The 21,151-nt window shown below is 37.7% G+C and overlaps 1 protein-coding gene across 5 annotated transcripts in view; it reads left to right on the plus strand.

Annotated features, from left to right (window-relative positions):
- The window catches only part of CTNNA2 (catenin alpha 2), a 1,322,067-nt gene that overhangs the window by 158,127 nt on the left and 1,142,789 nt on the right, over positions 1-21,151 (plus strand). For 2 of the 5 annotated variants that reach the window (XM_021925276.2, XM_021925279.2), the window contains exon 1: positions 8,018-8,286. The exons of 2 other annotated variants lie outside the window; for them this stretch is intronic. The gene's annotated coding sequence lies outside the window, so the exon portion shown is untranslated. Of the gene's footprint in view, positions 1-47; positions 623-8,017; positions 8,287-21,151 lie in introns of those variants that run through there. One more of the 5 variants, XM_021925277.2, reaches the window with a different exon arrangement.

The following is a 21,151-nucleotide window of genomic DNA, read 5'->3' on the forward strand; positions in this document are numbered from 1 at the left end:
GTATTACATGCATGAGCCACCACATCCGACCTACAATTTAATCTGTAATGACAGAGTATCTGGATGGACTTGTGACTTTGGATGAAAACTCATAGGTGGCCTATAAGTCATAAGATTCTGCATATTCAACTTTTGGAGAGAATGTGACAGTATCTTTCATTATGTAAATAGTAGATGCATCTTGATATGGATAAACATCATGTCATTGTCCTTTTAGTTGTATTAAAATTTAAGTACAGTTAAAAAGGTGTTATGGAGGCTGAGTTGCCAAAGAGTTGAAAGTGTTGATTATTTGACTACTTTGCCTCTTTTCCAACCATTCTTAATTTTGTTCATAATTCTGTGATTGGGGAAGCTGGATATTAAATTTTCTAGGCTCTGTTTCCAACTGGTTTCTTAAGTTATACCCATAGGAGACACTGGGAGAAGACAGGAAGGCAGGAAGAGAGGAGACACTATTGTAGCGTGACATCTTTCTTTCTCTTTCTGGCAGCACCTCTGGATTTAGATGCAGTCCTTCAAGGACCATGGTTTCCACAATAGTACCCCCTCTCCATTGTTCCAGCTCTGACTCAGATGGGCCCCCCTTGATGGCACTCCCAGCAGCACAGCTTTAGCACTGGTAAGACATCTCTTCTCTTATTGTTCATACCCTAGCAGCAGTAGATGTTTTCTAAAGTTGCTAATCGTTGGTTTACTTCATTTTTTTTCTCCTTCACTCTCCCACCTTTCTCTAACACCTGCATAATCAATTCCTTATATTAAATTATACGTGTTTGAACTGTCTGCTGCTGTTTACCTTTTTCTACCAGGGCTTGGACTGACACAATCGTAGAATGACTGATTTATTTCCTTGCTCTACACTCATATACAATTAAGATTGAAAGAAAAGTGGACATTTCTTTTATTAGCTCTCTTTAGAAGTTAGTTATTTTTCAGCATCCATTAAAAACTTGTCTTTGTTCCATGCTTCCAAGCTCCATAATATGTCAATATCTATATCAAAATCTGTGACCATAGAATGAAATATGGCACTGAACTAAGGCCTGAATTTCTCAACCATTGCCTGTGGAAGTCCACTTAGACAAGGTCTGCTCCTGGAGCCAGAGGTGAGATTAACCTCAGGCTAAAGCATGTGGGCTGCATTTTGGAAAGGTGTACAGTTGTTAGAGTGGGAATAGATGGGACTAGACATTGGATAATCCATACATAATGTGCTCTGTGAGCTCTCATTACATTACATTGCATTTATCTCAAGTTGTCAGTTTGCCTCATTAAAGTATGAGATTGTTAATTGTACAAACTGTGTCTTTTATCTAAATAATCAACATTGAGAATTGTGGCTGTCACCCAATATGCAAGTGTCAAAATTGTCTTGAATGGAGGAATGAATCAATGTGCCAGAGCTTTTGAATAAGGTTGGATTTAACAAGATTGGGTTTGAGCCTTCAGTAAGAATGTCATGATAATATACAATGTAAATAGGCACTGGAACAATTGTGTTTGTAGAATTGGAGATCTACTAGTTCAGTGGCATTTATATTTTTTAATCAGCCAAACACTTTTTTCAAATAAAATACTACAGGAAAATGTGTGTGTGTGTGCATGTGTGCATTTGTATGTAAATAAGGACATTTCTATGTCTTTGAAATTACCTATGTAGAGTTAGGTGGCTTAAAACATTGTTTGATGGAACATATTTTTTTTTCCAACTCCCTAAAGGGCTTTTGCAAAGTATATTGGTGCACGTGTTACAAGTTTTAAAAAAAAAAAAAGGAATTTCTTCAACCACGTCCAAGCTGAGTTAAGTTGACTCATAGAAAGGAATTGTTTCTCTTCCATCAGCAGGGAGGTATCAGAGTGCTGGGAAGAGCAGTATGGACTGTGGAGTCAGACTGTGTAGGCTATAAACCCACCTGTACCACCTGCCAACTCTATGACCTGGTGCAATAATTATACTCAGAGCCTTAAAATTAGTGGTACTTTTCACATCAACATTTTTAAGATGAGGAATTTGAAACGCAGAGTGTTTTCATCTTAAAAATGTGGATGATATTGGTAATCTTTGGAAAAGTTAAAGTATAGAAACCTCTTAATATCATCAGTAACTATTCTGTAAATAATATGTACCATTATTATATATCACCAAATCATATTTGGTCATTCAAAGTGGTAGAGGAAATACCTCTGTATTCTGGAAATCAGGAGATTCTGTCCCAACTTGTTTTCACTATGGTATTCAGGACTGTTTATGAAGTATTTTGATTGCTAGGCACATGGTGGTTTTGTACTTCGAATCTTGTGGTCACAGGAGTTATGTGACTAGCTTTTTCCTAATATACAAGTCACTCCAGGGCCAGATCAATTAATTTATTTCTTTCCCTGTAGAATAGTCATGAATTAGATTCCAGATAGTGGCTTTTCAGTTAGCTTGGGTCTCAGAAAGGGAATCTTGTACAAACAGAGCTATCATATAACTCTCTGAAATCTGGGTGTTATTTCTTACCTCAACATAACCTACTCCATATGGTTAATTCAGCAATTGACTAGTTTCGTGATTATGGGAAAGAAAAACACATTGAGTCTCAGTTTTGCCATCTGAAAAATAAGGAGGCTGGATAGGAAGAAACCATCACGAAAGTCCCTTTGAGTTCTAAAATTATATCTTCACTGATAAGAATAAAAGTGGCAGTGAGGATACTGTGGTTTGAATGTGTCCCTCGATGTTCATGTGTTGCAAACTTAATCCACAATGCAACAGTGTTGAGAAGGGGGAACTTTTAATAATTGATTAATGCCATTACTGAGGGTGTGGCGAGTGGATCCATTATTAAGGAGTAGGTTCCTGAAAAAAATGATAATTCAGCCCCCTTCCTCTCTTGTTCTCTCAATTGCTGTCTCTTGCCCTTCCACCATAAGATAATGCAGCAAGAAGGCTCTAACCATCTGTGACCCTTCAATCTTGGACTTCCCATCTTACAGAACCATGAGCCAAATAAATTTCTTTTCTTTGTAAATAACCCAGTCTCAGCGAGTTTGTTATAGAAGCAGAAAACAGACTAAGAAGAGGATCAGACATTTTTTAAATCAAGGAAGAATAGAAATAAGCTCATTAATAAGCTGTGAGTCAAAGAATAGCAGAGTAAGGTGAAAACTAAGGTCAGCTGTTCCGAAAGTATGCTCCTTCGATTCTAGCCACAAGAGATATTTTGTGAGAGAGGGTTACTTGTTCATATAAGTGTGGGAAATGCTAAACATATTTCTCTTAAATGAACTTCATGCACATTATTGTTTTCTATGTATTCACTAAAGAAAAACCTTTAAATGATTTTCACTCAGCACTTGCCAATACAATTTTATTGTGGAAATCACTTTTCAAATAACTCCACAGTGATGAATGGACTGAGCAGCTGTAATTTTTGTTTGTGCAGTATGCTTACTTTTCCATGTCCTTCCTCAACATCTTTTCAGGAATTTCTCCTCTTCCTGCATGAGGTCATAGGGGTGAACATATGAACCAGAATGTGCTATTCCTCTGGTCACAGTAATCTGTGACACAAATGTGAACACAAGCCTCCAGCAAGTGTAATCATATCCTTTGCCATGATTAATATTTTTGATGACCCCCTGGACTAGCTTAGCCTCATATACACATACCTTAGACTTCTCAGGTATGTGAGCCAAAATTTCCCTTTTGCTCAAAACTTAAATTGGACTTCAGTCATTTGCTATTGAAAGAATTAAGACTGAAACTATTCTTCCATAGAGCAGATACACGGAAAACATGCTCCAGGGTGACAATTGAGAGTAAAATGACACAATTTCAAAATGTGTTAAACAGACAGCAGCCTCAGCTTTCTCCTAAAGGGGAAGTGAATCTATTAGGGAACCTGAAGATGGGAGTGACACAATTACTATGAGAAGACATATTAAAGCTTATTATTTATTTTTTAAAGAAAAATATTAATTGGAAATAAAAGATGATAGAAAGAGATTCTAATTAGTCAAAAGACACTGAGGAATAATATTATTTTAATGCTTGATTAATTTACTCATTGATATTAGAACTATTAATTAAAGCAAGTATACAGCTCTATTTATGGACAACAGTGTGCTAAAACATGTCAAGTATTATTTCATTAAGTTCTCACAAGAAAGTCATAAAGATAGATAAAAATTTCCTCCATTTTGCAGATTGGCAAACTGAGTATCATAGACATTAAAAAACTTGTCCAATGTCACACACTAGAATATGGTACATTCTATCTATATAAGATTACAGTTAAAATGTTTCAACAAGCAAAATAAAACACAATTACACACATGGATCCTAAAACACTCATTCTGTTTACTTGAAAACATATACATATATTCACCGTTACAGTATACATATAAACAATTACCTAGGGATACAAATGATAAATATGTTTGAACAAATGAAAATGAGTAGGTGAGTGGATACATTGTGGTATGTAGAGACAACTGAATATTATTCAGTGCTAAAAATACAGCTGTCAAGCCATGAAAATACATGGTGGAATCTTACATGCATATTACTAAGTGAAAGAAGTCAATCTGAAAAGGCTACATATTGTACGACTCCAACTATATGACATTCTGGAGAAGGCAAAACCGTGGAGACAGGAAAAATACCAATGGTTTCCAGGGGTTAGGAGCAAGAAAGAGTAGAATAGACAGAACACAGAGTATTTTCAGTGAGTAAAACTAGTATGATACCATAGTGGTGGATACATGTCATTATACTTCTTTCAAAACCCCCAAAATGTGTGAAACCAAGAGTGAACTCTGATGTAAACTATGGAGTTTGGTGATAATGATACGTCAATATAGGTTCATCAGTTGTTACAAACGTGCTACTGTGATCCAGGGGTTGATCACAGGGAGGTCGTGCCCTTGTGGGGGCTGGAGGTATATGAAAACTCTGTACTTTTCACTCAATTTTTCTGTGAACTTAAAACTGCTCTAAAAAATAAAGTCTACTAAAACAATGAAATTGCTCAGCAGGGCTTGATAGTGAAATTTCTGGAGCTGACAGACTGAATTAGGGTCCTAGTGTGTAAGACCTGATATTTAAATGTATAAGCACTACAGATAATTTTCCTTAAGATGCCAGTATTGGTTTGGCATATCCTAAAAATCTAGATGTCATTTGATTGCACATTAAATTGTATTATAATTACATATAGCATTTTCTCCATTTGAACACAATGCCATACCTTTAACCATGCTCTTTTTGTTTGTTATTTATGTTTGCATAAATTTTTAATATGAGTGAGGGAAAGAAGAAAATTTCTTGTTTTTCTGAGGGCTGTATATGTTTATGTCACTGAAATGAAGGACAACACTTAAATCAAGAAAATCAAAAACAATCAGATTTACAAGCAGACTCAAAACAAAAGAAATAAGCATTTTTAAAAATCCCCTTAGTTTAGAATGGGACAAACAAAATGATAGCATTTTAGCATCCAATAATAACCATTACTTATAAAGCATATTTAGACTATTATCAGAGGGAAAAATATGGCTATAATAATATTCATTTTGGATTTTCCATAGGGTAGACAGGGTTGAGGATTCCCCTTTATTAAAACATAAAAGAATGTTAGTAAATTCCTTGGCAGCAGGGAACAAAAATCTCAGCTGCCATTTGCCTGCTGGTGACTGAAATGCATTGCCTAAGTAATTTCTTATCACTATCTAATTGACAGACCACAATTTGATGTATTTTGAAGAATTGAGGGAGACCAAGGGTCTGAGAAATCAAAGATGGCTTTTATGCTGTTTTTTTTTTAAATTAACTCTAATTTAAAGCAATTGGATGGACTAAAACCTTACAAATATTTTACAAAAGACTTTTAAATGTCTCTCAATAATATTTTACTGTTTTGAAAGTCACTACGAAACAACAAACAAGGCAAATCCCATTTTGACTAGACAGCATTTGGTTTACATTATTTTTTCTTTTTTGGTCTACATTATTTAATTGCAATTAAAACAAAAAATTATAAATGTAAGCCTAATTACAACAATACAAAAAACTACACATGAATCCTCGGAACTTAAAGAGATGAATTTTTCTGGTCACTCTTTGGCCTGTAGTTTTTAGCTTATTCCGTCAAGCCTGACCAGAGTATGAAAAAAATCACAATAATCATTAAAAAAAAAAAAAAAAAAAAAAAAAAAAAAGGTCAGTTCTTACGTGCATGCTCTACCTCATTTTGACTAGGACAACTTTACTCTTTCCAGATTCTTGGACCATTCAAATTCATAGGTGTCTTCTGCCTCCGGAATGATACTGTATGCAGTATCTCTTTTTGTTTAAGCACCTCGCTGGCTAACCTATCCATATCTTACCACATCAGGGACTTGTGATGCCTCTCTAAACCTTATTCATTCTTCAAACTTCAGCTGAAGGCCTACCTCCTTCCTACATACTCCAGTCCATAGTATGCACTTTTCGTTCTCCACTATTTTGGCACAAATCATTTGGCGCTCGGCACTTACTTCATGAAGCACAACGTGTGCTTTCTTTAGCGTGTTTCTCCTGTTTCTATAGGCAGTCTAAGAAAAACGCTTGGTGGTAAGAGCACGCGGTGTCACTGTCCGTGGTCCTGAAATACGGTTGCGTGCTAAGGTTCTTCTTAAGCCAATATCCGGTGACTCCTGTTCACTTTTTCCCAGAAATTTTTTAACTGGTAAAGTGGTGGGGACAAGAAAAAAGAAAGCCAAAAAGATATTGGGAGAGAAAGATAGAGGCATGGACAGAGGTATCCCTCTCCAGTCATTCCCTGGGTTTTATGTAATTTTCAAACAATTGCAGACGCGAACTTGGGAACAAAACGGGGGATGGAAAAATATCAATGGCTTAGCCATTGATGAAGGAGAATTTAAAAAATGCGTGCACTAAGTGACATAAAGCCATCCAAGTGTCGGCATGAACACGCGCACTGATGCTAGTGAACCAGGATACCAAACAGGTAGCGTGCTGTGAACGTAGCCTCTGTTGTGTCATACTAAACTTCCATAGATTTTCTTTGTTTTTCTCTCTTGATTTAAAACAAAACAAAATTGTCATTTGGCACAGTGGCAGAACAAAGATGACTGTAACTTATGTTTCTCATTTGATGTAGCTGCGTACCTTTTTCACTGTTAGCACCTCTGTAACAGTTACATTCCAGCAACATCAAGTCCCAGCTGCGGATAGCTGGCGGCGCAAACACTCCCTGCCTTAGCTATGTAAGTTCCCCAACTAGAGTATAACCTCTGAGAGGACGAAAATTTTTGGATATCTCAAAATGCGTAAGTACAGTGTCTGGTACAAACTAGGGGCTCAGAAATATCCATTGAATCAAGAAAAGAATCACAATGCCTTCCACGGAGAAAATATTCAACAAAGGCTTGTTAAATGAGCAAATATTCCATTTGTTTTAACAATTCCATCCTCTTCTAGGTTCTTTCAAAGTCCCAATCTTCCTCCCTCTCCCCTCGGAACTCCAGATCCCAACAAACCTCCCTTCCGCGGCAGTCACTACCTTTGCCGCACTCTGGCCCTGCCCTCCTCCGGCCACGTGTCGGACCCCTGCTGGGCTGGCCCTCCTTTCCGACTCTGCGACACCTCTATCCCCCCTGCCCCTATCCTGCCCGCTCCCGCACCCGGTCCCTCTCCCCCGGCCTCGCCGCTCGGGCGATTCAGCTCCAGGTCCCCGCCCGCAAGGTAACGCGGTTGTCATGGACACGGCACTTGCGCCCTACGGCGTTGCCCCTTCGCCGCTGTCCCCTCCCCCCACCTGCGGCGCGGAGCCGGCCGCGCCTCCAGAGCTCCGCCCCACACCGCCCCGCCCTTTCGGGCGCTCCCCAGGCCGCGCGCGCCCGCGGCCCCCCTACCCACCCACCGCTCGAAGCCCGGTGCCTTTCCAGGCGCCGCGGAGCCACGGGGACCGCGGGGGCGCGCGAGCGAGCAGCGGCCGCGCATGCGCACTGGCTGCATCCCCTAGCGGCGATCCGGGCCGCTGCCGCTCGCGCTTGGGCAGGACGCGGGGCGGGCGGGGGGGAGGGGGGAGCGGCTTCGCTTCCAGCCCCGAGTGAGGCGGAGACCCGGGCGGGCGGGCAGAGCAGGCGGCACCGCACCTCGGCCAGAGGCGGCTGCAGCAGCTGCTGCCCTTGTCCCTGCCGCCGCCTCTCCAGTCCCTTCTGTGATTACCACTCCAGCTGCTGGGAACGGGCGAGAAAGAGGAGGCGGCGAGAAACTCCCACCGACCCACAGAGGTGAGTCCCGGGCAGAGCATCCTCCATCCTTGCCTGCCTCCCTCCCTCCCTACCTCCCTCCCTCCCATCCTCTCCATCCTCCCCCCTCCCCGCTCCCCAACCCTCCCTCCCTCATCCTTCCCAACATCCCTCTCTCCTCTCCCCTCCTTTCTCCCTTCCAGCCTTTCTTTCATCCCTTTCTTCCTCTCTCCCAGCCCCACTTCCTTCCCACCCTTTCTTTCTTCCCCGTCTTCCTTGCAGCCACTCGCGCTAGAGCACAGCTCTGCATCCCTTTCCTCTTGTCTCCATCTCTTTTTCCCCCTTTCTTACCTCTTCCCCGGTGGGAGGGTGGGAACATCCCTTCCCTGCTACAACTGTCCGGATTCAGGGGTTCCAGAAAATTGGGTGCATATACTGAGAGACACACTCTTAAACAGCGGGTGCCCTGCAGGTTCCTAAATTTTTAGGATGAAGGGTCAAGTTGGGTAGAGTACTGGAAACTGGAGGGAGAAGGGGATCGAGGAAGAATCTATGGATTTGTGCTGTATTAGGGTGGGGGTGGGGAGGGTTGTCACTTGGACATGTTGCCAACAGCCCCCATACCCCTCTTCAGCAGTTTCTTTTCTTCTTCTGGGAATTACATATTCCCAGTGTGTATCTCACCAATTTAAAATCCAGCTTTCCCTGCTTTGATTGTCTCCGTGAGAAACCACAACGAAAGAGGAGAAGAGAGGAAAGGAACAAGAGAGAAAAAGGGGAGGGGAGAGGAAGGGAGGTGGCAGTGTAAGCTTGTGTTCTTTTCCCCTAGGCCTCTTTGGATTGACATTTTCAAACCACCCGCCTCATATTTGGCTTGGAATTGAACCCGTGTGTCCTTGGTCTTGTCACTACCTACTTCAAAGGCAGAAACTCTCTAAACTTTAATGCCTGTGCACCACAGCATTATTTATGGAATGTTTTGCTCAGCATGCAAAATATCAAGATAGAAAGGTTTGGGAAAATAGGGAGCAGAAGAGTGGAAGAGATGTACTTTTGTTCATCATGGGTTAACTTCTCAAGTAGGATAATGGTTAGACAGTTTTGGAGAAATGAGGTTATACTCCACAGACTTGTAAATATACCATTTAGATGGCATTAGGTGCATTATAGCCTTTAAGAGACACCCTTACCCATTTTCACCCACCTCATAGGAACCCTCAAGATGTTTGAAGAGAAACATACTGTGTGATTCTGTTTGTGGCTTACACCAATGGAAAAGTTAAATTAGCTTCGGAACCATTGTTAATAATTTAAAATTGCTGTTGGTTTTACATCACTTATTTTCACAGAATGCTATAATTTACCTTGCACTCTTTAGCTTGCATTCTAACCCCTTATATTATATATATTATTGGCAATTTGGCAATTCTTTCTGTTAGCATTGCTGCTGTAAAGTTTATTTATACATGGCGGGACAACCATGCCTCAGAATGTTTAGTATATTTATCATCTCAGAAGGGTCCAATAGTGTAAGTATAAATCAAAAATGGATATTTTGAAGCCTATATTTTGTCCTATTTATGTTCTCCTAAAACGACAGACCAAAACACCTTAATATCTTTAGAATGGCTGTGTTTTGTGTTTAAAGAGTGTGTGTGAGGGACCAAAATTAATGGTGGATTCATTGAAGTTGCCAGTAAGACACTATGCTATGGAACACATTATTGATTTTTTTCTTTTCATTTACATTATTATATGACAATAGTGCAATATGCAGTTTTGCATTTTATGGGAGTGTAAAGCAGGAGTTGAGATGAAGAGAATTGCCTTCCTAAGTGATTGAGTGCTGATTTGATGAAGAGCTGATAGTTAATCACCTGAGTCAGTGCTGGGGAAGTGTGTAATATTAGGAGTGATGGACTCCTTCAACTCCCCGTGGTAGGAATGCAATTCCATTAATGGCTTGGCTGACTCTTCAGCCATATAGCTAAAGCTTGGTTGAATTACCAGTGTTACCAACATCCTGATGCAGATTGCAGTCAACCCTGTGTGTATTGGAATGCTTGCATTACTTAATAGTGAACTTGTAGATAGGAGTGTTTTCCTTGTTGGTGTTCCTTTCCCTAGAATACCATGAAACAAGTGAAAGACTGTCATGTTAATTATATATGAGCATAATAAGTTAGTTTTGTCCAAATTTCTTTCAAAAGACTTTTCCCCTCCCAGTATCTCTGCTATTCTTTGTGGGGCTTCAGAGTTGTGAATGTGGGGAGGTGGCAGCCCCTCTATGGGCTTTGCTCTTTCTCTGTTGCAGTTTTTCTCCAGAGGGATGTGGGTGTATGCCCCAGTTTTTGATACTGTGCTTAGTATAGAAACACAGGTACTTTTCATATGCCTCCTTTGTAAACATTAGTCCACTGAATGGAAACAAAGCATACCAAGTTATTAAAGAACTAGAAAACAAAATAACATTTTGTTTACAGCAAAATTTTAAGGGACGTGAGTACAATTAATAAAATGTGCATTTTAGAAGAGCAACTAGTGTCTTTGAAAAGCAGCTTGCCTCCTTGACTATAATCCAGTTTGCAGATAAAGACTGACTTCCTCTGAAGAATTTCATTTCTAGAGGCTTCTGCCTTTAGTTGACTGGACCTTTAAAAATACATGATACAATAAAGAGCCAATAGAACATCTTATGGACCCCTGTAAAACGTATTCTGGATATATTCTCTGTGTCTCCCTCCCTCAGAGCTCTTAATACCTGTCTAACCCTAGGCTGAGCGGTGTGAGGTATTCCAAGGAAGTAGAAAGAAGTAAAAAACACTGTCTTTGACCTCAGCTTACAGTCTAGTTAAGGAGAACAGGCATTTGCATGAGGTCCTATTTCACAGTGGCAAAGAACAAGATCTTTGGAGAGAGCTTTAGATGTCAGTACAGGCTCTAGTTCTTAGGAGTATCGTGTCTTTGTGTACAATTTAAATCTATTTTTTTTTCTCTATAAAATGAAAATTGTAGGGGACTGATTCATGGGCTTGCTTTAAAGGTTAAATGTGTTTAGCAGAGTACTTGGTACAAACAAAACATATATTAAGTAAACATTATTATAATTAGGAGAAATAGTTTAAACACATTCCAAGACCATATATGATTATGTACTAGAAAGACAGAAGCGCAAGTAAGTACTAGAGGAATTGTGAAGAAGACGGGTGTCTGTGTAGCTGGGAAAATGTTATATTCGGTAGTAGCCCTGGAGCTTGGACAGAGACTCCTATGAAGGATTTCATGCAGGGTGGGCACCACAGCTGGAACAAAAGCAGAGAGGGAGGAAAAGGCATTGTGTATTTGAATTACATTAGGGAAACTATTTACTGGAAGATTTGGCATGCAGGTGAGTTTATTGAAAGGTAGAGTGCATATAGTCAGAGTAATTATACTATCACTGAGTTAAGACAACTTCTAGTGTGGGATCCATTTCATCACATAGAAGGTTCGGCTACCCATGGAGGTAGTTTCAGTTCTTTATCTCACTTAAAGCCCCATCCCAAGACATGGAATCCGTGATCGGTGTCATAGTGAGGACCCAAAATATTCTTAGGTCTTTTCTTTTAACTTCAAGGCAGAGGAAAAACTTGACCTTTGCTGAACAATAAAGATTTAATATTATGGTTACTATAACTCTCCTTCGTGTTTCCTTATCCCATGAATATTCCAGAACTATATCACGTAGTATAATAACTAAAATTATTTTATTTTGACCTATATGAAGCCAGTACTTGTTAGGGTAATTGTATTTCCAAGGGCTTATTTTTTTTTTTTTTTTCACTTCATGGTTGACTTTTCCTAATTACAAAAGCCCCTTTTCATTGGCGTCCAAGATTATTAATAAATTTGAAATGGATGATGCTCTTTCAGTTTTGTGGCTGTGAGACTAATATGTGATGAGGATAGAGAGTCTAGCAGGGAACTTGCATGGAGCAGGTTAAATACACGCTCTGTGTGGAGTGACAGATGCTCACTGGCTACATCTGTTGGCACACCTTTGTTTTTAGTTGAGGTTCATAAACTATTTTGAAAAATTTATCCATAAAATCTTTATCCAACAGCATAAGGGATATGAATTGAATTCTTTTATTCAAAGATGGATTTCCAGAAAATTTTACCCACAAGTTTGAAGTGTCAGTATTTATTATGCTCATGTTTAACTCATTTTAATAGACACAATTTCATTGTTTTCTCCAAAATAGTAAAATGTTTCTCATATATTTCTGTTTTGTAGTTCAAATAATATACAAGATTGTCCTCCTGAATATTATCTTAAGATATGTTAGTCATAAACACAAATATATTTCTAAAAGCTAATGTAAATATACTTCAAAAAACTAACAGACCATAGAGTATAGTAGTTTTATTTTCTATATTGAGTTCTTTCTTAATTGATGTTTTAAAAATTCAGCAGATGTAAATAAAACATTTTCGGATGTATTACTACTAGTCAGCTTTATATTATACTACCAGAGATTTTTGACACATTTTACTTTTGACATTTTTGTTTTCCTTACAAGTGAATTTTTATCTCAGAGCTGAATTCTAACTCAACCATAAATTTGCATTCTATACCTCTTTGAAATTATTACTCGTAACACGTTGTACAAAACATAGTGATAGTCTAACTTTAGAGACCTTAATTTTCTAGGGCTTTACTACTGAACACTATTTTATTGTTCCTTTTTATTAATAGGCCTTATCTGTGTACATAACTATTAGACTATTCCATTTCAGGTATTAGGAAAACTTGCTTTAACAGGAGTGAAAAAAGCAGGTATGTTCCCCATACGTGAGGGTAGTAACCAAACAGGGAGGTGGAGTAAGAATGAGACAGAATGAATTAATTTCATTTTCTCTTTTGAGCTGAAGGATTTATAACTACCTGTTTAATTAGGGGTTTTCTATATTTTTGCTGTGACGTCTACTATAATCTATATTTTAGTTGTTTCAAAGTAAATTTTATATGTAAATTTCAATCAATAGTTTTTAAAACTAGAGCATGAATGAAAACTAATGTAAATCATATGTTGATTTTTCAATATCTTGCTACTTGCAGACATCTGGCTGTTTTGTTTGTTAGGCAGTTTTGAGGGAAGGCAGGTAATATATTTATGGGACATATTGAGATGGAGGTACATTAAATAAGATCCTAACTTGCGGCAGTGTTTCTACATTAAATGAGTGGACATGCCACAGGGCTAGAGATTACAAAGTCCTTGAGTTGTATATGGTCTCAAGGGCCACAGAGCCGTAGTAGAAAATTAATAGAAAGCTTCTGAGATGTTCATATTGTGCACATTGAGTTTATGTTGTTCGTTGTGTATCTGCAGTAAATCCAATATCTTTTTTATGGCCCCTTGATGTTTTGGAAGGAAAGCCAAAGACTCTTGATGGAGCTATGTCAGTTGCTCTTCCACATCCCACCCAGAAACCACACGGACTCCAGAAATCTCCAGAGGATCTGATGTTCCCATGTTTTATTTGTAAGCATTCGGTGAAAATTCAGTCTTCCCAGTTTATCTTAAATTCACAGGGCCTGAAGCAGTTGTTAAATATCATCAGTCTCTCTCTCAGTGAGGAAGTAGCAATGTCCTTTAACTACTTTAGAAATAGCTAATTGTACTCAATTGTTTCCAGGAAAGGGTATCCTACAATTCTTTAGAGTTTACTACTTCTTTCTGTTTCTTCAGGCATTGATAATTTCCAGAGTAATTTCACAAAATATGTTGTTGTTGTTGTCGTTCTTCTAATGTGCAGAAGTAGCCTAAAGAAGTGTATACAAGACTCAAATTTCCTGGGGAAGCCCGGGCACAGTGGCTCACACCTGTAATCCCAGCACTTTGGGAGGCTAAGGCTGGCATATCACCTGAGGCCAGGAGTTTGAGACCAGCCTGGCCAATATGATGAAACCCCGTCCCTACTAAAAATACAAAAATTAGCTGGGCATGGTGACGGGTGACTGTAATCCCAGTTATTTGGGAGGCTGAGGCAGGAGAATCGCTTGAACCCAGGAGGCAGAGGCTGCAGTGAGCCGAAATGGTGCCACTATACTTCAGCCTGGGCAACAGAACAAGACTCCGTCTCAAAAAAAAAAAAAAAAAAAAAAAAAAAAAAAAAAAAGTCTTGGAGAAAAATAAATCTGTATGTAAATTCATCTCTTTACTGCACTTACGCTTTTCATGTATTTTTTTAATTATGTTACGTAGCGTGAATTCATTCAACAGGTATTTTTTTGAAAATACCTGCTCTGTGCAGAGCATTGAGCTAGAGATTATAATTTTATAAGCACACTGAACCAAGGCAACTGGATTCCTCTTCAGGTTTTCAGCCAGGTAATTAATTTGTTATGTGACTAAGTAAGCCTCAAACTCTCCAACCCTTATTTATTTTATCTGTCTTTTGAGTGACTTATACTTACATCTAGCTATAACATTCTGTAATTCTGTATCTCAATTTTCCTTAAAATTTCAAGGCAAAATGATTTATTTTCATTGTGTTCCATTTGTTTTTTCTTTCTTTTGAAACATAAACTTCTGCTGCATAAGAAAAAAAAAAAAAACTTCACCTTCAGTGGCATATGCTTTCCCTTTCCCAATAAAATGGCAAATTTAGCTTCGTGGTCTCTGGGCAAACTGTGAGGGACTAAGTAACCTGTCTTTTCTTATCTCTCCATCCTTCCCTCTCTTTCATTTTGAAAGTTCTTCCTACATTGAAGGTACAAGTCAGTTGCTGCCACTATTTAGGGACTCTCCCAGTGTGTGGTTGGCTTGTTTCGGCCATGCCAATGTTTGTGAAACACTATATGGCATTTATGCATTTAGAATGAAGTAATGTTTATTTAAGAAATTATATATACTTTAAGATTAATATTTCTGCCTCAGGCATAGCAAAGCCTTGCTTGTCCCCTAAATTCTGTTTCAGAGGACCTGGTGGTGTCTTCCTACCAATCCAGCTCCAAATTCCCATTAAAATTCTTTTAGTAAAATTTTGGGCATATGTTTTATACAATGAAGTGTACCCCTTTTAAGTGAATACTTTGTTGTTGATTGACAAACACACCTGTGTAACTGTCAGTGTGATCAAGATACAGAATATATCTGTTACCCTAAAAACTTCTCTTCTGACGAATCTGCTTTCTCTATAGATTCGTTTTTCCTATTCTAGAAATTGATATAGGTTGAATCACAGAATATGTACTCATTTTTATATTCCTTTGTTCGTTGAGCATAATGTTTGTGGAATCAATCTATGATTTTGAGTATATAAACTTCTAGAAGAAAATGTAGGAGATAATCTGTGATTTTGGATTAGGCAAAGATCCCTTAGGAATCAAAAAGCACTAATCATAAAATTTAAAAGAAAAGATGTATTAGACTTTATCAAAGTTAAAGAAAGAAGTTTTGCTCTTCAAAAGACAAAAGATTTGTTAGAACTACGTATCTCTCTCTGGATACTTGACAAAGGACTTTATCTAGACGATGTATAGAACTCTTGCAACTCAATAAGAAAACAGGTAATCCGTCTAAAAAATGAACAAAATATGCGCAGAGATATTTCACACAAGAAAATATACAAATATCTAACAAGCACATGAAAAGGTGTTTAACTCTATAATTCACCAAAATAATTAAATTTAAAACCACAATGTGATATCACTATCCCAACACTAAAATGACTAAATTATAAAGACTGGCAATACCAACTTTTGGAGAGAATGTGAAGCAACTGTGATACTCATACATTGCTGGTGGGAATGTAATACTTTGGGAAACAGTTTGGCAGTTTCTCTTAATGTTAAAAATACTCTTACCATACGATCCAGAAATTCCACTCCCAGGTGAAATGAAAACATATGTACAAGGACTTTTGCATGAAAATTAATAACAGCTTACTCATAATAGCTTCAAACTAAAAACAACCAAAATATCTATCAAATTCCTATTTGAAAGTTACTCCTTTGAGATAGAGAACAAAGCTGCTCATATATATATATATATATATATATGGTGCACTATTTAATATATGTTACCTGGCAGCAGAGGAAAGGGAATACATTGGAAAAGATTTCTAAAAGTGACAAGAAATGCAGAGGATGGGAGACCTGGGCTTAGTTTCTACTTTCGGCATTTCTCCTGTCTGTGCTCAGTCTGTGTGTTGACTGCTTTCTCAGCTAGTGCTTTGATCACTTTTTTAGTTCCTAGCACACCGTCATGCAGCAGCAGTGTCTCGTCCTGCAGAATGAGGAGGTATTTGCCAAAAACCCTCCTGCAGACTTCTCTCTTATGTCACTGGCCAACACTGAATCACATGAACATTCCCAATCTAGTCAATGGCAAGGGGAATGGGTATACCATGAATGACAGGCTTAGACTAAATCAGGATTTATCGGCTGGGACTACATATGGGATTAGCATTCGCTTGGTGGAGAAGGTTAGGGTATTGATGAACAGAGTAGCAATTCTTTTAATAAGGAAGGGGTAAATGATTGTTGGGTAAGTAAGCAGCAGTGTTTATTACAATTTGACATAGAGGCCTGCCTTGTTCTCAGGTTTTGGCAAGAGGTTGAAGCACAAAGCTGAGATTGTGGTCACAACTTTTTATTGTGAGAGAGAGTGTATGCAGAAACAGGTGATGGAGGGCAACGTAGCACAAGAAGGGGAAAATTTAGATCCTAGCCCAGAGCATGAACTGGAGGGGGAGGGAATCTGGACCCAAGGGAACAATTTAAAGTGGGCAAGCATAAAAATAGTGACAAGCAAAGCCAAGCACATTGGGGCCCATGGAGTTGGGACAGGAAGAAAAAGTCAGTGCTGGCAGTAGTCTGGAATCCAGGCAGGCAAATTCGATTGCAGTTTGCCCATCTGTGAAATCAGGACCTCAGGCAAGAAGATTTTCATGTTTTGCTTGTTAAGGCAGAAGCCAAAACAGTAATTATTTTCTACTTTTTTTCCTGAGGTGTTCTCAACCACTCTAGATTCTGTCTTAAGGATAGGAGCCGCATCTTCCATTTTTCTAGTATTTTCCTGTTTCATGGCTGGGCCCACAGTAATTCCTTCATAAATGCTTGTTGATTGAACTAAGTCTCTGAGCTCGCTCCATCTTCAAACAGATCCTCAGATTTCTGGTCGTATGTAACAGCCATTTATCAAATGCTTTCCTTCAAGTTATAGAAACTACTGTTTTGGGGGATACAGTCCTGGAGCCATACATGAGTTAAGATACAGTGCCTTGTCTCATAAGTTGACAGTCTAGTAGGGGCTATGAGTACCTGAACAGTTTAATACCAGACAGAACGATCGACTGTGTCTTGCAGTGTGGTACTGACGCCACAGTGGCGTGGGGCAAAAATCCAGGCTGACACAGAATCAGCAACTTTGCTTCAGCAATGGATGGGAATAAGATTGTGGAGCGGGAAGGTGACCTTGTATTAGTACTTTCAGATTCAGTCCTGTCTTGGTCTGGGAACTGGGACAGGGCTGGCCTGGCAGGGAGTTGGGATCAATGAGCACAGCAGTGGGAGAGGTGGAGAAATCACATTCAGGAGAACTAAAGCTGGGACACTGATAGCTACTCAGTAGCTGAAAAGTGAGACTAGAGTGAAGGGGAGAGGCTGGGAGTACAGAAATATTTTGGCATTATCTATACAGAGGTATCTCAAGAATCCAATAACAGAAGATACATTGTTTCAAAAAGAACATGTTTTGTCTTTTGCACTTACAGTAATAAATGCCCATTGTAGAACATCTAGAAAATAACAAGAAAAAGAGTCTGGAAAATAAAAATCACTGCAGTCCAACTATTCAATGAACATTTGGTGAATTTCTCCCCCCACCATGAGTATATCTGAGTTTATCATGTAGTGAGGGTGTTTTAAAGCACAGCCGAGATCGTAGGTCTATATAAATTTGTGTATTATTTTCAACGAAATACATGTGTTTCCTGCCATAATAAAAATTCTTCCTCTACATTAGTTTTTGTGTAACATTGCATTTTTTTTGGAATTTAAGTATTCAATTTTTGGCTGTCTACAGAGATAAAATGTCTGGGTTGATCTGCCTTCAATATGGGCTGTGGCATGGGCAGAAGATTGATTTTGGGGGCCTCAGGAGACTGCTTCAAAGGAATAGAGGTCAAGGTTTGTGTAGCTGTGTATATACATATATTTTTTTTTTCTTAAATGGTGACATGATGTTCTATACTTTATTTTCACTTTACGTATAGTTTAGAGAAATCTCCACACTGGTACAAAAATATATACCCCATTGTTTTTTAACTCTTGCCTATTATTTTATAGTGTGGTTGTACCATGGTTTATTTAATCCTTATTTCCATGTACATTCAGTTTGTTTATGCTATTATGCTATTTCAAACAGTGCTGAGATGAACATCCTTATACAGGTTTATTTTCTACACATACAAATGTATTTTTTAAAGGTAAACTCATAAATGCAATTGTTGAGTCATAAGGTGTGTGAATTTTAAATTTTAATAGTGCCAAATTGCTCTTCCAATTGTTAGTACCTTCCACCAACAATATGAAAGTGCATATTTCTTTACCCTTTTGCCAATACATGATAATTTTAAACTTGTAAAAGTTTACCAATGAATAGGTAAGAAGAATATTTCTTTTTTATATAAATTTGTTTCCCAGGTTTCTAGAGGTTGATTATCTTTTCATTTGCTTTTTGTCTAATGGCCTAATGTTTTGTCTTTGCTGTGATGAGTGTGTTCATGTTTTCCAAGGTTTTTTGCATGAGTTAGTTATCTTATTTTAATTTAAGGACTTAATTATATTCTCTGCATATAGATAATTTTTTTTGTTATTCCTGAATTAATGATATACTATCAGAACTACTATTATGATTTTCGGTAGGTGATGGTTTTTTTTTTCCCCCCAAAGTTTCATCTCTATTTTTACATCTTTATTTTCAGAAGAATATGATAATCGGGTTATCAATTTTAAAACAACACTGTATTTTAGTTAGTATTATATTTAATTTAAGGTAATTTTGAGGGAGAAGTGACAACTCTCAATTAATAATCTTTCCATCGGCATGTGTCTTTATTTATTCAAGTCTTTTTTGTGTCCTTCAGTAACATAAATAGCCTTCTTTGTAGAAGGAAATATTTCTCATTTTGCGTTATTACTATCTTGTATGAGTTTTTATTGCTGTTGGGAAAGGGATTTTATTCTTTAATATTTCCTAATAGGTTATTGCTGATGTAGAAATTATTCTTTTTGATTTTTATATTTGGTTTTGTCTCCTGTCACCTTGTTTAAATACTTATTGGTTCAAAAAATGTGCCCTTGTGTTTTTCTTATCAATTTGTATTACCTCTTTTATATGTTAAGATGAGAGTTCATAGTTTAAAAATACACACACACACACACACACACACACACCCCACTTGCAAGGCTTATTTACATGAAAATGGTAAAATATAATACTCATACTTTTTATTTTAATGTCTTATAATTTTAAATAATTTTGTTTTCTTCTACCTTAGATTTAGTGTGAACTGAGGCACTCTTCAGGTTGGAAATACACTGTCTATACTGTGCTCCAAACACACCTTTTTTGCTTTTGAAATTATTTTCAATATCTCTCTTTTCCATGGTAACCTAAGTATATTTATACCAATATCAGTACATTTGTGAATCTTTCCCTTTGGAGTAAGCATAGTGTGTACATGAATTTCATATACTCACTTCCAGAAATTTACTTGGCATTTGTATAGATGTTTCTCAGTATTCCATGGTGTTTTTTTGTATGCCATTCAAAGACATGGGCCATGTCTTTTCTATATCTTGGATAGAATTGAGTGAATAATGATCTAGTGATGGTGACAACATGTTTGATTATGCTAATGCCTGTGATAGTAAACTTTTTTTATTTATCTAAGTGACTTTATTCTTTGGATATCTGATTTTTAAAATATTTTTTCATCATTGGCATATCGAAGCTGTTGTGCTAATACAAGACCTTCATTCCACATCCAGCATTGTTTGTTAGAAATGTGTCCGTTTTGATACAATAGCCAATACAGCAGCACTAAGAAGCTTTTACAGTCTCCAGTTCTTACCCAGAATTTTACTTTTTGGCAGTGAGATCTTCTTATTCAAACTCGAGAGGAAGCTTAACTTGGGTAGTATTTTCATGTTTTTTCAAATCAGGAAAATGGTTATTTTGAATGAAAACCTTTCACTGATTATGCACATTGAGAAAATGGGCTAATTGCCTTGAATTGTAATTGTTCATCTGGTCTAGTCTTTATGCATACATATTAGTATTGATTTATCATTAATGAACTCATCACCTTAAAACCCTGTGATCCATTCTATTAGGTTGGTGCAAAAGTAATTGCTGTTTATTCCATTAAAGGTAATGGCAAGATTGCTTTTACATTACATTATTAAAAGTAATGGCAAAAACCTCAATTACTTTCATACCAACCTAATAAGTTAGTTTAAGTAGATAATATACTTTTTACTGTTGAAAACAGGCATTTCACTTTGTAGAGTATTGACTGTGTATGTGAAATTAGTAGCAAGTGGTAAGTCATGCTACATAGAATTGCAAGAGACTTTTATTAGTGCTGAATCACTGAATCTAGTTTAAAAATTTGGTTAGCTTTCTTTTCTTAAAGAATTATACCATAAAAATGAGTTAAAGTAATACTAAGATAAGTTTGAATAAAGCTATCAGTTAACAACATATAGCTGTTTTCTGTTCTAGTTTGCTTGAATAATTTGAGATGCTTCTGTCTATTTGATGAAATTTTCGTGATGACTGGTTGCCTTTGGAAATAATTTTTTGTTTGCTGTTGCTGTTATGAATAGCTGACCTCTTAAATCCAGGCA

The sequence above is a fragment of the Papio anubis genome, chromosome 14 (assembly GCF_008728515.1).
Source record: "Papio anubis isolate 15944 chromosome 14, Panubis1.0, whole genome shotgun sequence".
Taxonomy (NCBI): Eukaryota; Metazoa; Chordata; class Mammalia; order Primates; family Cercopithecidae; genus Papio; species Papio anubis.